The sequence below is a fragment of the Micromys minutus genome, assembly GCF_963924665.1.
Source record: "Micromys minutus genome assembly, chromosome: 11".
In the NCBI taxonomy this organism is placed as follows: Eukaryota; Metazoa; Chordata; class Mammalia; order Rodentia; family Muridae; genus Micromys; species Micromys minutus.
The window spans coordinates 42,229,767-42,246,518 of record NC_137980.1 but is presented as its reverse complement, the minus strand read 5'-3'; the positions used below and the strand labels follow the sequence as shown (position 1 = coordinate 42,246,518).

The 16,752-nt window shown below is 47.7% G+C and overlaps 1 pseudogene across 1 annotated transcript; it reads right to left on the bottom strand.

The window, feature by feature from the left end:
• Window positions 1–12,138: 12,138 nt before the first annotated feature.
• LOC308427664 (small ribosomal subunit protein uS13-like) lies at window positions 12,139–12,565 on the bottom strand (annotated as a pseudogene). Its single transcript has one exon. The product of its transcript is annotated as a small ribosomal subunit protein uS13-like (transcript).
• Window positions 12,566–16,752: the final 4,187 nt, after the last annotated feature.

The window sequence follows — 16,752 nt, the reverse complement described above, 5'->3', positions numbered from 1 at the left end:
TAAGGCACATTAGTCACAGTCTCAGACTCTGAGGGCTGGCAGAGGACCGGTAACAAAGCATCCCTAAGGCCTTTTCATGGCCTTTATTAATACAGCACAGTGAGTGTTCCTGGAGACCCGGGAGTGCTGGGCAGAACTGAGTGTCAGCATGTCCCTTCATCCCAGGGAAGCAAGACCAACAGTGACACAAATGGTCTCAACCAGCCGTGGTGTTCTAACTCACTCAGCCCTCCTTGGGACCCTGCAGGGCACCTTCCCAAGCCATTCCACAGAAGAAGAAACAGACCCGAGCATCGTGTCCCTACCCTGACGCTAACGAGTGAATGTTTTTATCCTCCCCCAGTCTTCCACGACTCAGGAAAAGAGCTTCCATGAGAACCCAGAATAAAATTAAAACTTCAAAATCCAGGCACACTTAAAAAAATCTTTATGCATATGTATGGTGTATGTTTATACGTTGATGTTTGTGGCACATGCAGGCCACACACACGCAATGGGAAGACAGCCTGTGGGTCAGTCACTGCCTACACCAGGATGGCCAGTGAACTTCCAGGGAGTCTCCTGTCTCAGTCTCCAGTCTCTTTGTGAAAATGCCGGGATTGAGGACTCTCCCTGTAGTGTCTGGCTTCTGCGTGGATTCTGGGCATTTGTATCCCTTACTCTTGCATGAAGAGCTCTCTACTTACTGAGCCATTCCCCCTTTAACCCCCAATCCCAGGAAGAAGTCAGAGAACTCTGGGACATGTAGTTAACTGAAGACCTAGGAGTTAACGGTATACCTTATACAGACAGCCACCACAGTGGGTGAGCACAGTCAGCTTCCACCCACAAGTAAGTCCGCACACTTCAGAGTATTCTACTCAAGGGGAAAGGGGTGCCTCCCAGGATACCCTTCAGAGTCCTTATCTATGATCCATCTGCCCTTGGGCACACCCAATAGGTGGCTCATCCTGGGTTCATTTTTTTAGCCAGGGCTAGTCCTCAAAGCTTCAGGAAAAGGACTCCAGGAAAAGCAGCAAACCCTAAAAGCTGAAAGTCACAAGAGCATCCGGGAACAATCTCTTTCTCCCTGTCCTGTTACTCCTCATCCCTCTCTCCTTGTGTGTAAGAAAAGAGAAGAGCTACACAGAAGAGTGGGTTCCTCAGTAGGTACCCACAGTACACAGGCTCAGACATACGAGGTCTCTGGGAGCCCAAAGTCATCATGGTTACCAGTGGAGGGGCTAGAGGTCTGCATCATCCTTCCACGGTTGTGATTGGCCAAGGGCTGCTTCTAGAAGCACGGGTGCACCACACTGGCTTGTCCTGAGCCCTGAACCTGGTGCCTTGAACCTGGGGTGGAGAGGCAATGCTTCTGCTGAGAGAAGGCAAGGAAAAAATGGATACAGGTGTGGCAGTTTCAAATAGCTGCTATCTCAGGAAGACCTAATATGATGACTAGCCATTAGTCAGCACCCACTGTTTGCCCAGCATCACCATGAGTGATTTCTTTGTATAATGTCATGGAAAACTTAACCCATGTATCCCCCATGTTTAAATAAGGAAAGCAGAGATCAGAGAAACCTGGACTTTATATAAAACCACACACCCCATTAACACGTGGTAGATTGTGTGTTAAACCCGTGTCAGGCTGGTTCTCCCCACACACATACCTTTGATGTTTTGAGACAGGTCTTACTTATGCAGCCTTGGCTAGCATGGAACTCTGTGGACCATTCTGACCTCAAACTTGGAGAGATGCCCTGTGTCTCTGTCTCTGTCTCTCTGCCTCTGCCTCTGCCTCTGCCCCTGCCTCCACCTCTCTGCCTCTCTGCCTCTCTGCCTCTCTGCCTCTCTGCCTCTCTGCCTCTCTGCCTCTCTGCCTCTCTGCCTCTCTGCCTCTCTGCCTCTCTGCCTCTCTGCCTCTCTGCCTCTCTGCCTCTCTGCCTCTCTGCCTCTCTGCTTCTCTGCCTCTGCCTCTGGTACTGAGATGATAGGTATAAACCACCACACCCGGTTTGCCGAGACAGATCTCTTTCACTTTCGGTTACTTCTCTGGGTTTCCGAGATGCCCAATTTCCCACTAAGCGGGCCCACTGAAGCAGCATCTGGCAAAGTTATTACAAAAGCCAAAAACAAATAAGATGCTAATCCTCTCCACTAGATCTTTCTGAGAAACACTGCACCCAGAGCCTTGGCCACCATAAAGCACTTGAGTGATGCTTTGTAATTTGACGGCTCACATGAGCCCAGGAACCTGGATCACAGCTTTCCAAATCTGTGATAATTTCCTTCAACTTTCTCGTTTTATTGCAGTCATTAAAATCCCGTTGTGTTCTTTAAAACAGGAAAAAAAATGATTAAAACAGATGTGGCTCTTAAAGTTACGATACGGGTTTATAGCCCTCATTTTTATGAAGCCGGGAAAAACTTAAGTCACCAGGGTCAGGCGCAGAAGAAGTGGACCAGGCTTCTGAACTGGGTTTGGGGAGAAGGACAGTGTGGGGTGAGGGGTTTAGCATCACACAGATGGCCAGTGGAGCTAATTTCCTGAATGCGTCTTACTCTGGGGACTCACTGCAGAATGTCACAAGGCCCAGTCCCCATGACTATTTTTGACAAACCCACTCTCCTTCCTCCAGCCTCACTTCCTCTCCCCAACTCTACCCCAGAAGACACAGCCCTCCAGTAGGATGGTCCGCAGTGCCCCTTGTTTTGTAGGGAGCAGCATTTAATGATGATGATGATGATGATGATGATGATGATGATGATGATGTCGTCCTAGGTCTGGGTCTTCAACTAACTCAACTGGATGGGTGACTCTTGGGCTTCAGGTTTTGTTTTTGTTTTGTTGTCCACAAAGCCAAGGCCACTAGCACATGCCTCTGCCCTGTCCCACCTCAGAGGCTTATCTGTAGGTGGCAGTGCAGACCCTGAGGAGCTCTGCATCTGTCACCCAAAGAAAGTGAGTTCTTAATGTTTCTCCTCATTCCTTCTTCCCTTCCCCCACTAGAGAAAGTAGAGCATTACTAACCTCTACTGAGATTTTTTTTTTAACACATGAAAATGGTTTCCCTTTCTAAACTTTCTAGCAATCTGTGGCAAAGATTTTAAAGATATGTGCTGACAGAAATTTGGAGAAAGTGGGATTTTTCCGCCCAGCTGGTGTCGAGTTAACGTGGTCCGATATTCCTGGGGGGTGACGGTCACATGTCCAATGGCCATATCCGCACACTCAGCAATTTCTCTCTCAGGAATTTATCCTAAGGAAATAATCAGAAGAAATAAATGGGAAAAAAAAATCTGGAGCATGAAAAAAAAAAAGTGCCCATAGATGAAGTTCAGAAGACAGTGAATTAAATACATAAAATACAGACAGTTGTGGTACTGTGGCCTGTGACCCTAGCACTGTTTGTGGTCAAGCCTGGGCTATATACAAGATCCTGTCCTCCACTCCCTAAAATGCAGACAAGCCCATTAAACTATAGAATATGTATAGCTTTTTATCTGTTTACATTGTTTATGTAAAAACCACATGAAAAAATAATGGAAGGAAAACCCCCAAATGCTGCACAGAATCATCCCTCGTTGGCAACAGTGACGTTTCATAGTTTGATTCATTCTCTTTCCATCTTCATATCTGAATGTAGGTCTCACGCGCTGACTTCCATCAGTCCCTGATCAGGTGTCACCTGACCATGAGAGCTGGCCCTGTCTGCGGGGCCATGGCTCTCCTCAGACCTACTTTCCCCTGTATCCCTTCTTACTATCAAACTGCATCAGCCCTTTTTATTATTATTATAACAAAGTACCGGAGGCTGGGTGACTTTACAAAGAAGAGAATTGTATTTGGCTCACAGTTCATAAAAAGCTAGCAGTGGGAAAGAGACACACACAGAGCTCCTGCCAGGCCTGAAGGATTCCCTCTGGGATTGATCATTTATAATTAAAAGACACACAGGCATCCATAAGGCTAGCCTGTGACTCCTTGGCAGTTGTCTTAAAGACAGGGATCCCTTTTTACCCAACTAGGTGGGGATTTATAACCTCTGCAATCCCTGGAGATAAACTACTCTTCACAGTGTGCTTTGGACTTCATTTCCTATTTCATTGGTAACATGAGAAAATTAAACATTAGCTTTACCACCCTTTAAGCCTCCTGGTCAAAAGAACGGAGACATGACATTTTGATCTCTTTCAGAGATGAAAATGTCACAAACTGTTGTCTCTTCCCCTAAGAGTCAGTTCAGCTGGGCCTGCCAATCACAAGCAGTAGGATGTCTGATTTACTGGAAGACTGCTGAGGAGAGGGTGGAATGTAACAATGTAGTTTCCAGACAGCCAGCTTAGCCTTTCATAGTGTGGCTTGCCCAATACTCAGACAAACAGGACTTTCCCCTCCCTTTCTTTGTATGGCTTTTTCTTTTGGATGCTGGCCAACATCTGGACACACTCTGCCTGACACTCTGGGCTCCTCCACAGATACCCTTTTCTCTGAAGCATGCCCAATACCTCCTTGTAACTTTGACTTTTTTCAAACCTTATTTTTAATGATGGTTCTTAAATGCTTTAACCTTCCTTTTAGCCCATCACCTACCAGAGGTAGTGGGAAAGAAAGGATACAGGGGAAGTGGACCTGTTTGGTAAGGTTCTTTGGAGCCACTCCCATCTGTGTTGTCTAGAGACTGGCCGTTCAGTTCACAGGCTAACAGAGGCAGCTCAATCCAGATACTTCATGGAGACATCAGCAGTCCAGTTCCAAAGAGTTGGGTTAGCAGCAGCAGTGACACCACATAGCAGAGATAACCTAGGCTCAAGTCAGCAGGAGGCACCAGGAGGGACACCAGGAGAGGTTCTCAGCTGTGCCTTTCTCAAGGAAGCCAAGATCAGTAAAGACAGGAGACCCACAAGTGTTGCACAGTAGCTGTACCAAAAAGCCAAGTCCTGTCTCTGTCACTCAGTGGAGTCCTATGTATACCCTCCAAGCATCATGTGTCCTCCAAGTGCCTTCCCTCAACACCACGGGTCTTGCCTCAGCCTGTGTATCCAACCAATGAGTCCGTGTCCTGACAAATGGAACTCAACTGCGCAATGTAAGGCGGACCAATACATGCGTGTGGTTAGCAAAGAATCCTTCACATGTTCTTTCTTGTGTTTGCTTTAACAGAACGTCCTCCCTCCTGTGTCTGCTTCAGCGAAACATTGCTTCATGAGTCTGCCTTAGTTAGTCATTCACCTGTGTCCACATAAATGACATGTTTCTTCACATGTTTGCCCCAGCAAAGCACCATCCAACCGACTTTCCAAAGAGCCCTTACATTTCCACTTGACCTCCTTCCACTAAACAGTTGCTTATCCATCTCCACTGTTGAACCTCCCTGCTTTTTTGGACACCAAGTCAAAAAGTGTGGCTTCCTCCTCTTCATCTCCTTTCTCTCAGAAGATGCCAGAATTTACAGCAGAATTTACTAGTCTGTCCTGCCTTCCTTTTCTTAGAGACTAATAATTTTTTTCTTAATATTTCTTCTGAGTTCATTTCTAAATTCCTTTTACTAACAAGACTAAAATGACTGAAGATGGAGCCCTAAATTCCCTTTTGCTTCTCCAGCCTTCAGTACATCCATCATTGTGTTCCCCAGCCCTGTGTTTGGTTCTTGAACTTTGTCTCCACCAGAGTTCTATAGCTCCTTAAGGCCCGAAACTCACCTTCTCTGTGTCTCTACTTTTGAAGTCCAGCCTGGAGGCTAGAACAGGCACTTTCTGGATGCTTACAGTGCAGCGAAACCAGTGCCAGCATGAATGTGTCATGTCTGCTTAGGAAGTGGGTATTTCCACCAGAGTTTTATACAGGGAAACTGAGGCACACAATGAGGTGACAGACTCCAGATTTCAAGTAGGCCTCTGTGACTTCCAAGCATCCTTTGATAAACAATTGTTGTCTACCCTGTACCCAGGCTGACCTTGGGCATTGATGTTTATGAAATTCTAACTTGTTACTTCATGCCTGCAGATCCTGATATTGGGTGGTCTTCAGTGTTCAGCATGGAAGAGCTATAGAGTCTTGAACCTCCTGGACATCTGTACCATGGTTGATGGTGGGCCTTTCCCCTATAACATCTGCAGGGGGCTGATGTTCCCCCCCTAAACTAGGCAACCCTCCCATCAACACAACTCTCAGACTTGGTTTGCAGGGTCTCCATCCCACAATCTCAGGTCTTGATGTTATGTGCTCCTCATGTGGGAACCAGAACTTCTGACCCTTGCCTCAGCTCTCCAGTCTGTGTCTCTGGTTCCTTTGTGGCTTCCTTATGGTTTGCTGAGCCTCCTTCAGCCCCCACAGTGGGCCATGATGGCTCCTTAAATAGTAATCATACTATGTCATCTACCTGTCCCCACATCTGAAGCCCTGAGCTTGGAAGCCCCTTCCTATGAGGTATCTGACTAAATGTGCTCACAGGGAATCCTCCTGTGTGCACCACACCCTGCTGCTACACTTCTCTGCCTCTGATGCTCTGTACTGTCCTTTAACATGGCAACATACATGCCGTTGCCCTGAACTAAGTGTCCACAGATTGGGTTTACTCTAAAGGTGGAGGAAATTACTCACTTAGTATCTGGCACACAGTAGGGAACTCTAAAGAAAAATAGACAGACAGTCTGACTGACTAACAGACTGACCAACTGACTGACAGACTGATTGACCAACTGACTGATTGACTGAGTGACCGACTGACCAACTGACAGACTGACCAACTGACAGACTGACTGACTGACTGACTGACCGACTGATTGACTGACTAACTGATTGACCGACTGACTGACTGGCTACTGTCTGATGACTGACACCTGACTGTTAACTGATGATTGATAAAGCTCATACTGATAACTATCAGCTGACTGAGGGCTGATTGAAGGCCAACCTGTAACTGGCTAGTACTCAATATTGACTGAAGGGTGATTGACAGCTGATAAATGAGTAACAACTTTCTGAAGAATGAATGCTCGGTAGCTGATGACTCGTTGCTGATTGGCTGATGATTTTTGAGTGATTGATTGCTGGCTGGCTGATGATTGTTGACTGGTTGCTGGCTGGCTTATAATTGTTGATTGGTTGTTCGCTGGCTGATGATTGACTGATAAGTGACTACTTAGTGAAAACTGATTATGACTGTCTGATGACTGACTGATAAATGACTGACAACTAACTGTTGACTGACAGATGATTGGCTGATAACTGTTGACTGACAGATGACTGGCTTATGACTGATGACTGACTGTTGACTGACAGATGATTGGCTGATAACTGTTGACTGACAGATGACTGGCTGATGACTGACTTATGACTGACTGTTGACTGGCAGATGACTGGATGGTGACTGATGACTGGTTGATGACTGACTGATAGCTGACTGGTGACTGATGAGTGGCTGATGACTGGTTAATGACTGACTGTTGACTGACTGTTGACTGGCTGGTGACTGACTGATGACTGATGACGGAATGAAAACTAGTTATGACTGACTGGTGACTGACTGATGGCTGACTGTTGACTGGCTGATGACTGGCTGATGACTGACTGATGAGTAGTTGATGACTGGCTAATGACTGTTGACTGGCTGTTTACTGACTGTTGACTGACTGATGACTGCCTGATGACTGGCTGATGGCTGACTGTTTACTGACTGTTGACTGACTGATGACTGGTTGATGACTGACTGGTGACTGACTGATGGCTGACTGTTGACTGGCTGATGACTGGCTGATGACTGACTGATGACTGCCTGATGACTGGCTGATGGCTGACTGTTTACTGACTGTTGACTGACTGATGACTGGTTGATGACTGACTGTTGACTGGCTAATGGCTGACAGATGGCTGGCTGTTGACTGACTGTTGACTGGCTGATGACTGACTGATGAATGATGACTGAATGAAAACTGGTTATGACTGACTGATGAGTGGCTGAGGACTGACTGGTGACTGGCTGATAATCAACTGATGATTGATGATTGGCTGATAAATTGACCCTATGTAAAGTCACCCCAAAGTCAAAATTTCAAACAGCAACTATGAGGTCTGTTCATCTGTCCTGGGGGCTGGACCTTCAGCAAAGCCTCAGGCTTTAGCAGTCCCATGCTATCTGAGACCCTGCTACCTGGGTGAAGATGACTCTGACCCTTCAAGAACCCGGTGCATCCAGCCTGGGCATCGACTCACAACCTTCACAGTGGCAGTTGGCTTCCTGTTAACATGGAGGCCTCGAGGCTCTGAAGAAGCATTATAGCAAACAAAGGGGAAAGCCTTTGTTTCTAGTCTCCTCTTGCAGGCTTCTTAGCTTTCCATCTGCTGTGCTCCACTGGTAACTCACAAGTGAGTCTCTTGGAGGTGGAGGAAAGGGCCTGCTGTGGTTTGAATGGGACCCAAAGTTTATGTGTTAGAAATGCCATCCTTAGAGCAACAGTCTTGCTGGGGAAGCTTTAAGTGTGAGTCACCAGGAGCTGGAAGATGGCTCAGTGCTTGAAGCCCTGGCTGTCCAAGTGAGGGACCAAGTTTGGATCCCCAGAAACCCAAATAAATACTGGATGGGGTGATGACTTGCCTCAAATCTCAGACTCAGAAAGCAGAGGCAGAATGGCTAGAGCGAGTTGACCAGCAAGGTTAGTCATAACAACCTCTTCTGGGATTGATTGAGAAGTTCTGCCTCAATGAGTAGGGTGGAAGAGTGCTCCTTCCTCTGGCTTCCATGTGCACACATACATGTGTACACAAATACACACACACCCACACACATACAAAAAAGTGTACTTAATTGTCCCCTCCATGCACACAAGACATGGGAGAGAGAAAAACATTGGAGGACAAGGGCTCTGCCTTTATAAATTAAGGCCTCTGCAGAAATGGGTTTGCTAAATTAAAAAAAAATGTGTTCTGACCCAACATAAGAGCCATGACCATTCACTGGATGCTTGACTTTGGACTTCCCAGTCGAGAACAGTGAGAAAGAAACCTCTGTTCTTTATAACCTATATAGTTTCTGGTGCTCTGTTATAGCATCACAAGACAGGCCTCCACTCCTCTTGTTGTATTGTAGAAGAAGACAGGGCACAGAGGATAGAGTTGAGACCATCTTGGGGAGAAAAAAAAAAAAAAGGACACAGGTATAGTCAAATGTCATCACCTACAAGCCCACTATGAGAATTAGATGTTATGATATTCACGTGGTGCTCAGAAACAGAAATGGGGCATGGTAGAAACTCAATTATGCTCGCTTGATATACTTTCTTCAGCTATTTTAATATCAGGCCTTCTGTTGACCCTCCAGAAACCCCTGGCTCTGTGGTCTCTAGCAGCTTTCAGAGAAGCCTTGTTCTATGATCTCCCTGGATCTCCCTGCAGATGATAAGTCCTGGCTTACCCATCCGTAGCTCCTCCATGTTTTAGAGGACCCAGGCAAGGGCTAAGGTGGTATATCCCAGCCCCAGCCTCAGCCGTTGACCTCAGGGATTAAATTTGAGGGTTGAAGAGTTTAAAGCCTGCATAGTTCAAGAATGTCCCTGAACCCCAAAGAGTAACTCGAGAAATTGTTTGTATCAGCAAGTGATGACTTAACTCTTGGCAAGCCCAGAAAACTGCCCCTCTTCCTGTTTCCAGAGGCCGTCCAAAGAAAAGAAACTGTTGGGGTTTTCTCAGCTCTGTGGTTGACTGTAGACCCTCACCCCAGGCTGAGGTCTTAGCTCATAAGAGCAGGGGGAGGGAACATTCACCAAGCACAGCTCAGACTGTTTGGTTTTCTCAAGCCAGCCAGAGGAGTCTGGGTATTAGCTTTTGAGACCACCAACAGCTAGTAGGGGCTGTTGACACCTATCCCAGAATATCTCTAACCTGAACATCCCTTAGAGCAAGACCTGACTTTATTCTACCCTCCACCCCACTGGTCTTCCTCCTTCTCTTTGTGCATGTGCTGAGCCTCTGCCCTGGACCACTGTTAACCATGCCTAAACTTGGAGGATGGAACTCTGGCTTCATCTCACTGAGCACTCCTTGCTACCAGCAGCTCCCGGAACTTCCTCCCTTCTCTCACTAAAGGTTTGTGAGTTCCACACACAGGCTTCAGAGAATTTGTTCCATCAAGAATGTCATCACACTTTTTGGGACTGAGATGGTGGGGGTGTCGGAAATGTCCCAGGACAAGTAGTTTTGAGGTGATGGGTCCCGATAAGTTTGGGGAAGCTGGAATCATCAGAGCATACCTTATAGTCACACTGTATTGGATACTAAACTCCTGCTCTCTCTTCATTTGTCTTTAAGAGTTGATTTATTGAGCCGGGTGGTGGCAAACACCTTCAATCTCAGTTCTCTGGAGGCAGGGGCATGCAGATCTCTGTGAGTTTGAGGCCAGCCTGGTCTACAAAGGGAATTCCAGGACAGCCAGGGCTACACAGAGAAGCCCTGTCTTGAAAACAACAAACACACTAAGATTGATTTATTGTGTTTGCATGGGTGCTTTGCCTGCATGCACATCTGCATACATCACCTACATGTGTGCTGACCCTAGAAGCCAGAGGAGGGCATTAGATACCATTAGACTATAGTTATAGACAACTGCCATGGGGTTGCTGGGAGTTACTGTTTCCTCTGGAAAAGCAGCTTGTGCTCTTAACCAATGAGAGATCTCTCTAGCTCCTGTCTTGTGTGTATGTGTGTGTGTGTGTGTGTGTGTGTGTGTGTGTGTGTGTCTCCAAGCCTTTTTTGTAGCCCTGGATGGCCAGAAAGTTATGTAGAACAGGCTAGCCTTAAATTCATACAGATTCACCTGCCTCTGCCTCCCAAGTGTTTCTATTTGTTGTTTGTCATTGACTTAAACTTTATTTATTTATGTGTGTGTGTGTATGTGTGCATGTGTGTGTTATGTGTGTGTTTGTTCTCATCCTCATACAACATGAGTAGACGTCAGAGGACAACTTTTGGGAGTTAGGGGGTCACTGAGTTCAGGTCACCAGGCTTGCAGCAAGCACTTTAACCCACTGAGCCACCTTGGCTGGAGAAGGTCCTTCAACCCTTCTCACCTTGTATCTGTTATTGGCTTCCAGATACAATGGCCGTGCTTGGTTTTCTGGTCTAAATTAGAATTGTAGCAAATTAAACAAGTTAGAGCCAGTGGCATAGCCTACGCTCCCAGTGACTTAGGACACTGAAGCAGGAGATGGCCTTGGCTACAGTGACTAGAGGCCAGCCTGAGCAACTTAGTGAGATCTTGTCTCTGAGCAGAAAGTCAGAAGCAGGGTTAGGTCACACTTAAGTGTCAGCATGCTTGCCCGGCCCTCGGGAAGCCCTGGTCTTATCACTGCCCTAAAAAGTGCAGAGTTGCCAACAGGAAAGAAAAAGGAAAGGCAAAGAAGGAAGATTACAGGGCAAACTGGATGCTCCCAGAGAACTGTGTGTGGGGTGGTGAGCACTGTCCTCAGAGCTGCCCTAGAGTTGATGAGGATGCCCCAAGGGACAAACACGGCTGTGCAGATGGATGTGGGAGCAGGGCGGTTAGGGGTCATGGTGGAGAGACTTTGAAGATTCCCTGTGGAGATATCAGGCTGTGACGATCTTCACCAACGTGTGAGGCATCCTTCAGTGCTATGGGGAAGAGTGCTGAGCTTGCCTGCTACCTATGCACGGGATGGTGGACAGTGGACCAGAGTGATTCTAAGCCCTGACAAGCATCTCTCAGTTGTTCTGGTCACCTCCAGAAGGAAGTTGTCCTCGGGAGCTGGCCCGCCTTTAACATTCTGCAGCATTCTCTGCTCTCCCCTTGTGACAACAGAGGACACGTTAGGCTCAGCTCTCAGCTGGCCACAGCATAGTACTGGATAGATATCCACACATCCATATGTATGCATGTATGTAAATACACAGTTGTGCATAAACACGTGTGGAATATTGTCATGTGTGATGCGGCTGCATTCCATTGCAAATGCAGATGCCACATCTCCTGTGTTTTTACAGGGTCTCTCTGGAGCCCAGGTTGGCCCCTGAGTCCGGATTTTCCTATCTTGGTCTCCTAAGTGCTAAGATAACTAGGTACAACCAGCGCATTGGGCTAGCCCAACACTTTTTTTTTATTGTTAGGTATATAAACTATTTATTAACAGCAAAGGCCCAGAGACTCATTTCTTCTTGGATACACCCACAGTGTGGCCCCTGCAGCCTGTGGTCTTGGTGTGCTGACCGAAAAATACGAAGGCCCAGAAATGGTACAGCCCCTGTGGCCTTGAATTTTCAGGCGCTCCAGATCCTCACACAGCTTGTTGTCTAACCGTTGGCCAGAACCTGGCTGTATTTCCATCCTTCCCATCCTTCTGCCTGTTCAGGAACCAGTCTGGGGTCTTGTCCTGCCATGGGTTCTGCCTGATGGTGGTCACACGCTCCATCTCCGTGACTTCTTCAGTCCTCTCTTCTCAACACCACACAACCATAGCTCCGCCCCACACCCTTAACAGTGGTGATGGCAAAGGCTATTTTCTGCCACCCACTGATGTTGGTGTTGAGTACTTGCAAGATGGGCTGGAACTTCCCCGGGATCACTAGAGACATGGCCTCCTGTGAGCGCCTGAGACACTTTTATAAGACCTGGCTTAACGGACCATTCTTTCCCTCCACAGCCTTCTTTAAGACAGAATGTCATACATATAGGTTGTGGAAGTTAACTTTGATCCCCTGACCTCCACCTTCTGGAAGGGCAGGCCTGACCCACCAAGCCTGGTTTATACAGTGCTAGGGATCGAACCCAGGACTTTGCACATGCTAAGCAAACACTCTACCCGCTGAGCTACGTCCCCAATCTTTCATTTAAGTCAATTTATTGCAATAGTAAAATAAATCTATTTAAGAAATATTTTTTTAAAAAACAGGGCAGAATGCACAAACACCTGGCTTAAAGTTCACGTGGAAGGTGATGGAGGCCAAAGCACAGGAACAAGTTCTAGAGAGCATGAGACATCTATGGGGTCAGATTCCAGGGTCGTACATCTAGAAAGTTCTAAAGCTGGGGTCTGGACCCAAGTCCATGTGGGGATGAAATCAACTTTGGCTGTCTTTTTGAAGACAGTGATAAATACGGAGTGGCTATGCAGCCACAGCTCCATCTCCCATCTCCTGTTCTTTCTCTGCCAATTTTAATGTCCCCACTGTAACTGCAACCTATTTTTACTCCCTTTTTACTTCCTACAGAGAGGAAAAGAGTGAGTTTTCCCCTAATCCAGAGATGAATTCGGTAGCCACTTTTCTCATTGTGGGACCAAATAAATACCCAACAAGGTGTGACTTACAGGAGAAGGCATTTGTTTGGGCTCACTCTAGGAGCTGTAGGAAGAAAGGGAAGTTTGTTGGGATTCTGTAAACCCCACCCCACAGTTGCCTAGCAACAGCCAGGTATGCTCCGCCCCAGTTACCTGGCACTATAAAAGGGACTGCTTGCCCCCTCCTCTCTCTCTTGCTCTCTTGCTCTTGTTCCTCTCTCTTGTCCCTTTGCCCCTCCTCTCCTAATTCCCTCCTCCCTCCACGTGCTCATGGCCGGCCTCTACTTCTCTATTCTTCTCTCTTCTCTCCCTCTGTCCCTACTCCCCTCTTAACTCCCCTCTCTATGCCCTGAATAAACTATTCTGTACTATAGCAGTCCCTCAAGGGGAAGAGATGCCTCAACATGGGTCTGCCAGAGGAGCCCCCTGCCCCCCCTACCTCACCATGCCTCCACAGAAATATCCCCCCCGCCCCCCCTTCATCTCTTTCCTAACACAGTTGGCGGCGGGCGGCTGGAGCTTGAGGCTGACCGCTCACATCTTGGTGGACAGGAAACAGAGCCGGGTTGGAAATCTCAAGCTTTGACTGCCCCTGCACCCCCATTATCTACTTCTTCCAGAACCACTAATCCTCCCTCACAAATGTTTCTAGCCCCTTAGATGAGCAACAGGAACTGGACCAAATTGTTCAAACACATGAGTCCACGTGGGACACTTCGTATTTAAACCGTACCATTGAGTTCGGTCGTTGTCATTGGGTTAAATAGTGAATGGCCAACTTACGAACTTCTCTCAGGGTTTTCACCAAAGAACACACTCGTAAACAGTGCTTTAGTCTCTGCTGACTGGAAGGCATCTCATCCACTCCGCCTTTTGTTTATCTGAGACAAGGCCTTGTCGTAGCCCAGTCTGACCTTGGTGGCCTCATCCTCCTGCCTCTGTCGCTTGAGTGCTGGGATTCCAGTGTGCACCACCTGGTTTCTGTGGTGCTGGGGGTGAAACTTGTGGCTTCCTGCACGTGCTTTGCTCACTCAGCTACATTTCCCGGGTCACCTTGCCTGTATTTGTGTTAAGTGTGACTCACAAACACCAAAGAGTTTTCACCTGTCTGGAGAGGCCAGAATGTGACCCCTGGCTGTGTGCTCTGCTGTGTTGCCCCTCTAGCGACTCTTTCTCTTGGGGTCCTATTAAAACAGGATGGCTTCTGATTATAACTTTATTTCAGCCTAAAGGAATCTTGGAATCATAATTTTAATAATTCCCAACTGACCAGCAATCTAAGTTACAAATTCCATTTTCCCCCAAAGGACAGTTGCTTCTGGGCATAGTGTTCACATGAGGTCATCTTGTAGGCTAGGGAGTCTTTGGACAGAGGGAACAGCAAGGCCAGAGATCCCAAGATGAAATGACCCTCAGCATCTGAGGAGCATCTTGGAGACAGAAGAACAAGACAGGGCAGGGCGGTGTCAGAGGTAGGGCAAGAGAAAGGCGGTCATGGGCTTCTCTGTGCTAAAGCATTTATCCTGCAAGAGTCAGGCAACAGCTAAAGGGCTCAGTGCAGGAGAGAGACCTGTGCTGCCTGACGTCTTCACGGCCACCTAGAGAGCTGAGCTGGAAACGGGGTGTCCTGAGTGTAAAATATCCTTCCTAGGCCCATGTGTTCAGACACAGTCCCCAGATAGGGGCTCTGTTCTTGGAGATTATAGAGCCTTTCAGAGGTGAGGGTCTAGCTTGTAGATGCCATCTTTTGGCCTCTTTGGTGTGCCCATGTGTGTGCACACACACACACACACACAAAAGGGGGGAGGGAGGGAGGAAGGGAGGGAGGAAGAGAGAGAGGGAGAAAGAGAGGGAGAGGAAGAACTGTGAGGGGGTGGGGTGGTCTCCTTTCTTTGAATGCTATGTGATAACTCTTTGTTGCTAACTATGTAGTGGGTAGTTTTGGATACACCACTTTAAGTTCCCAGTGACCACCCAGGAGCTATCTCGGATCTGCAGATGAAACACACACACACACACACACACACACACACAAGCTCATTTTTAAACTGCCTTGCTGGCTCTGTGGCTGGGCTCTTCTAAGCCTTCTACGCTAGCCTGCCCTTACCTTTACTCCTAGCTCAACATCTCTACATCTTCCCTCAGCCTGGTTGCCGGGTTACCCTTTGTGAAGCCTATTGGCCTTGCTGCCCAAGACACTTTAGGGCTGCCCTTCTGTGGACGGTTTTCCCTTTCTGCCTACTTTTCAGAATATCTCCCTTGTATCTCTGAATCTTTTCCATCTCTCTCCCCCAAATATCTCGATTCTCCTCCTCCTCGCTGCTAGCCTGAAGGGACCTGGAAGTCCTGTCTCTTTCTTTCCGTCCAGCCATTGGCCGCTGGTATCTTTATTGATTGATAAAGAACGAACTGGGGGCAAAAGCCTTCCGCATCAGTAAACACATATTCCCAATTAAATCAAAGCATCAGAATGGCTCCTCTACAAACTATGGCATGTTCTGCTTTGTAAAACTCATTTAGCTCAGGCTAGCCTCCAAGTCACTATGTAGTCAAAGATGATCTTAAATTCCTAATCCTCCTGCCTCTGCCACCCAAGTTCTCTGCCATCACACTTGATTTATGCAGCACTGGGGGTGGAATCCAGGGCTTTGTAAACACGGGCCAGCCCTCTGCCAGCTGAACTGTATCCCCAGACCTGATTTGTCGTCAGGCATTTTTAACACTGCACTCGACAATGGAAGCCAGCACCGCAAGTCCCACGGGACACTTGACAACACTCGCACAAGATGACAGTGTGGCTTCCCCAGTGACACTATCACACCCTCGTGCTCCCTCTGTTCACACGTACTGACAGCAGAGGTGGCTCCTGGGCCAAGATGTTTACCTCGGCTGTGATGGCCTTTTGTGGGGATAGGTGGAAACAGGCAAGTTTTCCTACAAAACCCTTTGTGTGGAGCAACTTAGGAAAGGAAGCATTCACAGAGTCTTTGCCTTTCTCTGTAACTGGCCAATGGGACATAGCCGGTGCAGACAGGGAACAAGGTGTCACCCAGTACTCAGTTTTGCTGTCACAGACGTCTCCATTATCAATCACCTTCACCACCTCAGAAGCTCCAGTCCACCCCAGCATGCAACCACCCTTGAGAAGGCCAAGGGCCTCCCCTTTTCTCCCCATCTTTGTTGCCTGCCTGCTTCTCAATTGCCCTCCATTTTCGAGATCAGCCTAAAGCCCTCTCTGCTTTGTATGGTTCCTTGTAAATGATCCCTGCACATCCCAAAGGGGTCCTCTCTCCCTCTGTCCCTCTGTCCCTCTGTCCCTCTGTCCCTCTGTCCCTCTACCTCTCTCCCCTCTCCCACCTCTCTCTTCCTCTCTTTCCCTCTCCTCTCCCTCTCTCTCTTCCTCTCCCTCTTTTTCTCCCTCTCTCCCTTCTCCCTCTCTCTCTCTTCCTCTCCCTCTCTCCCTCTTTCTCCTCCCCCTCTCTC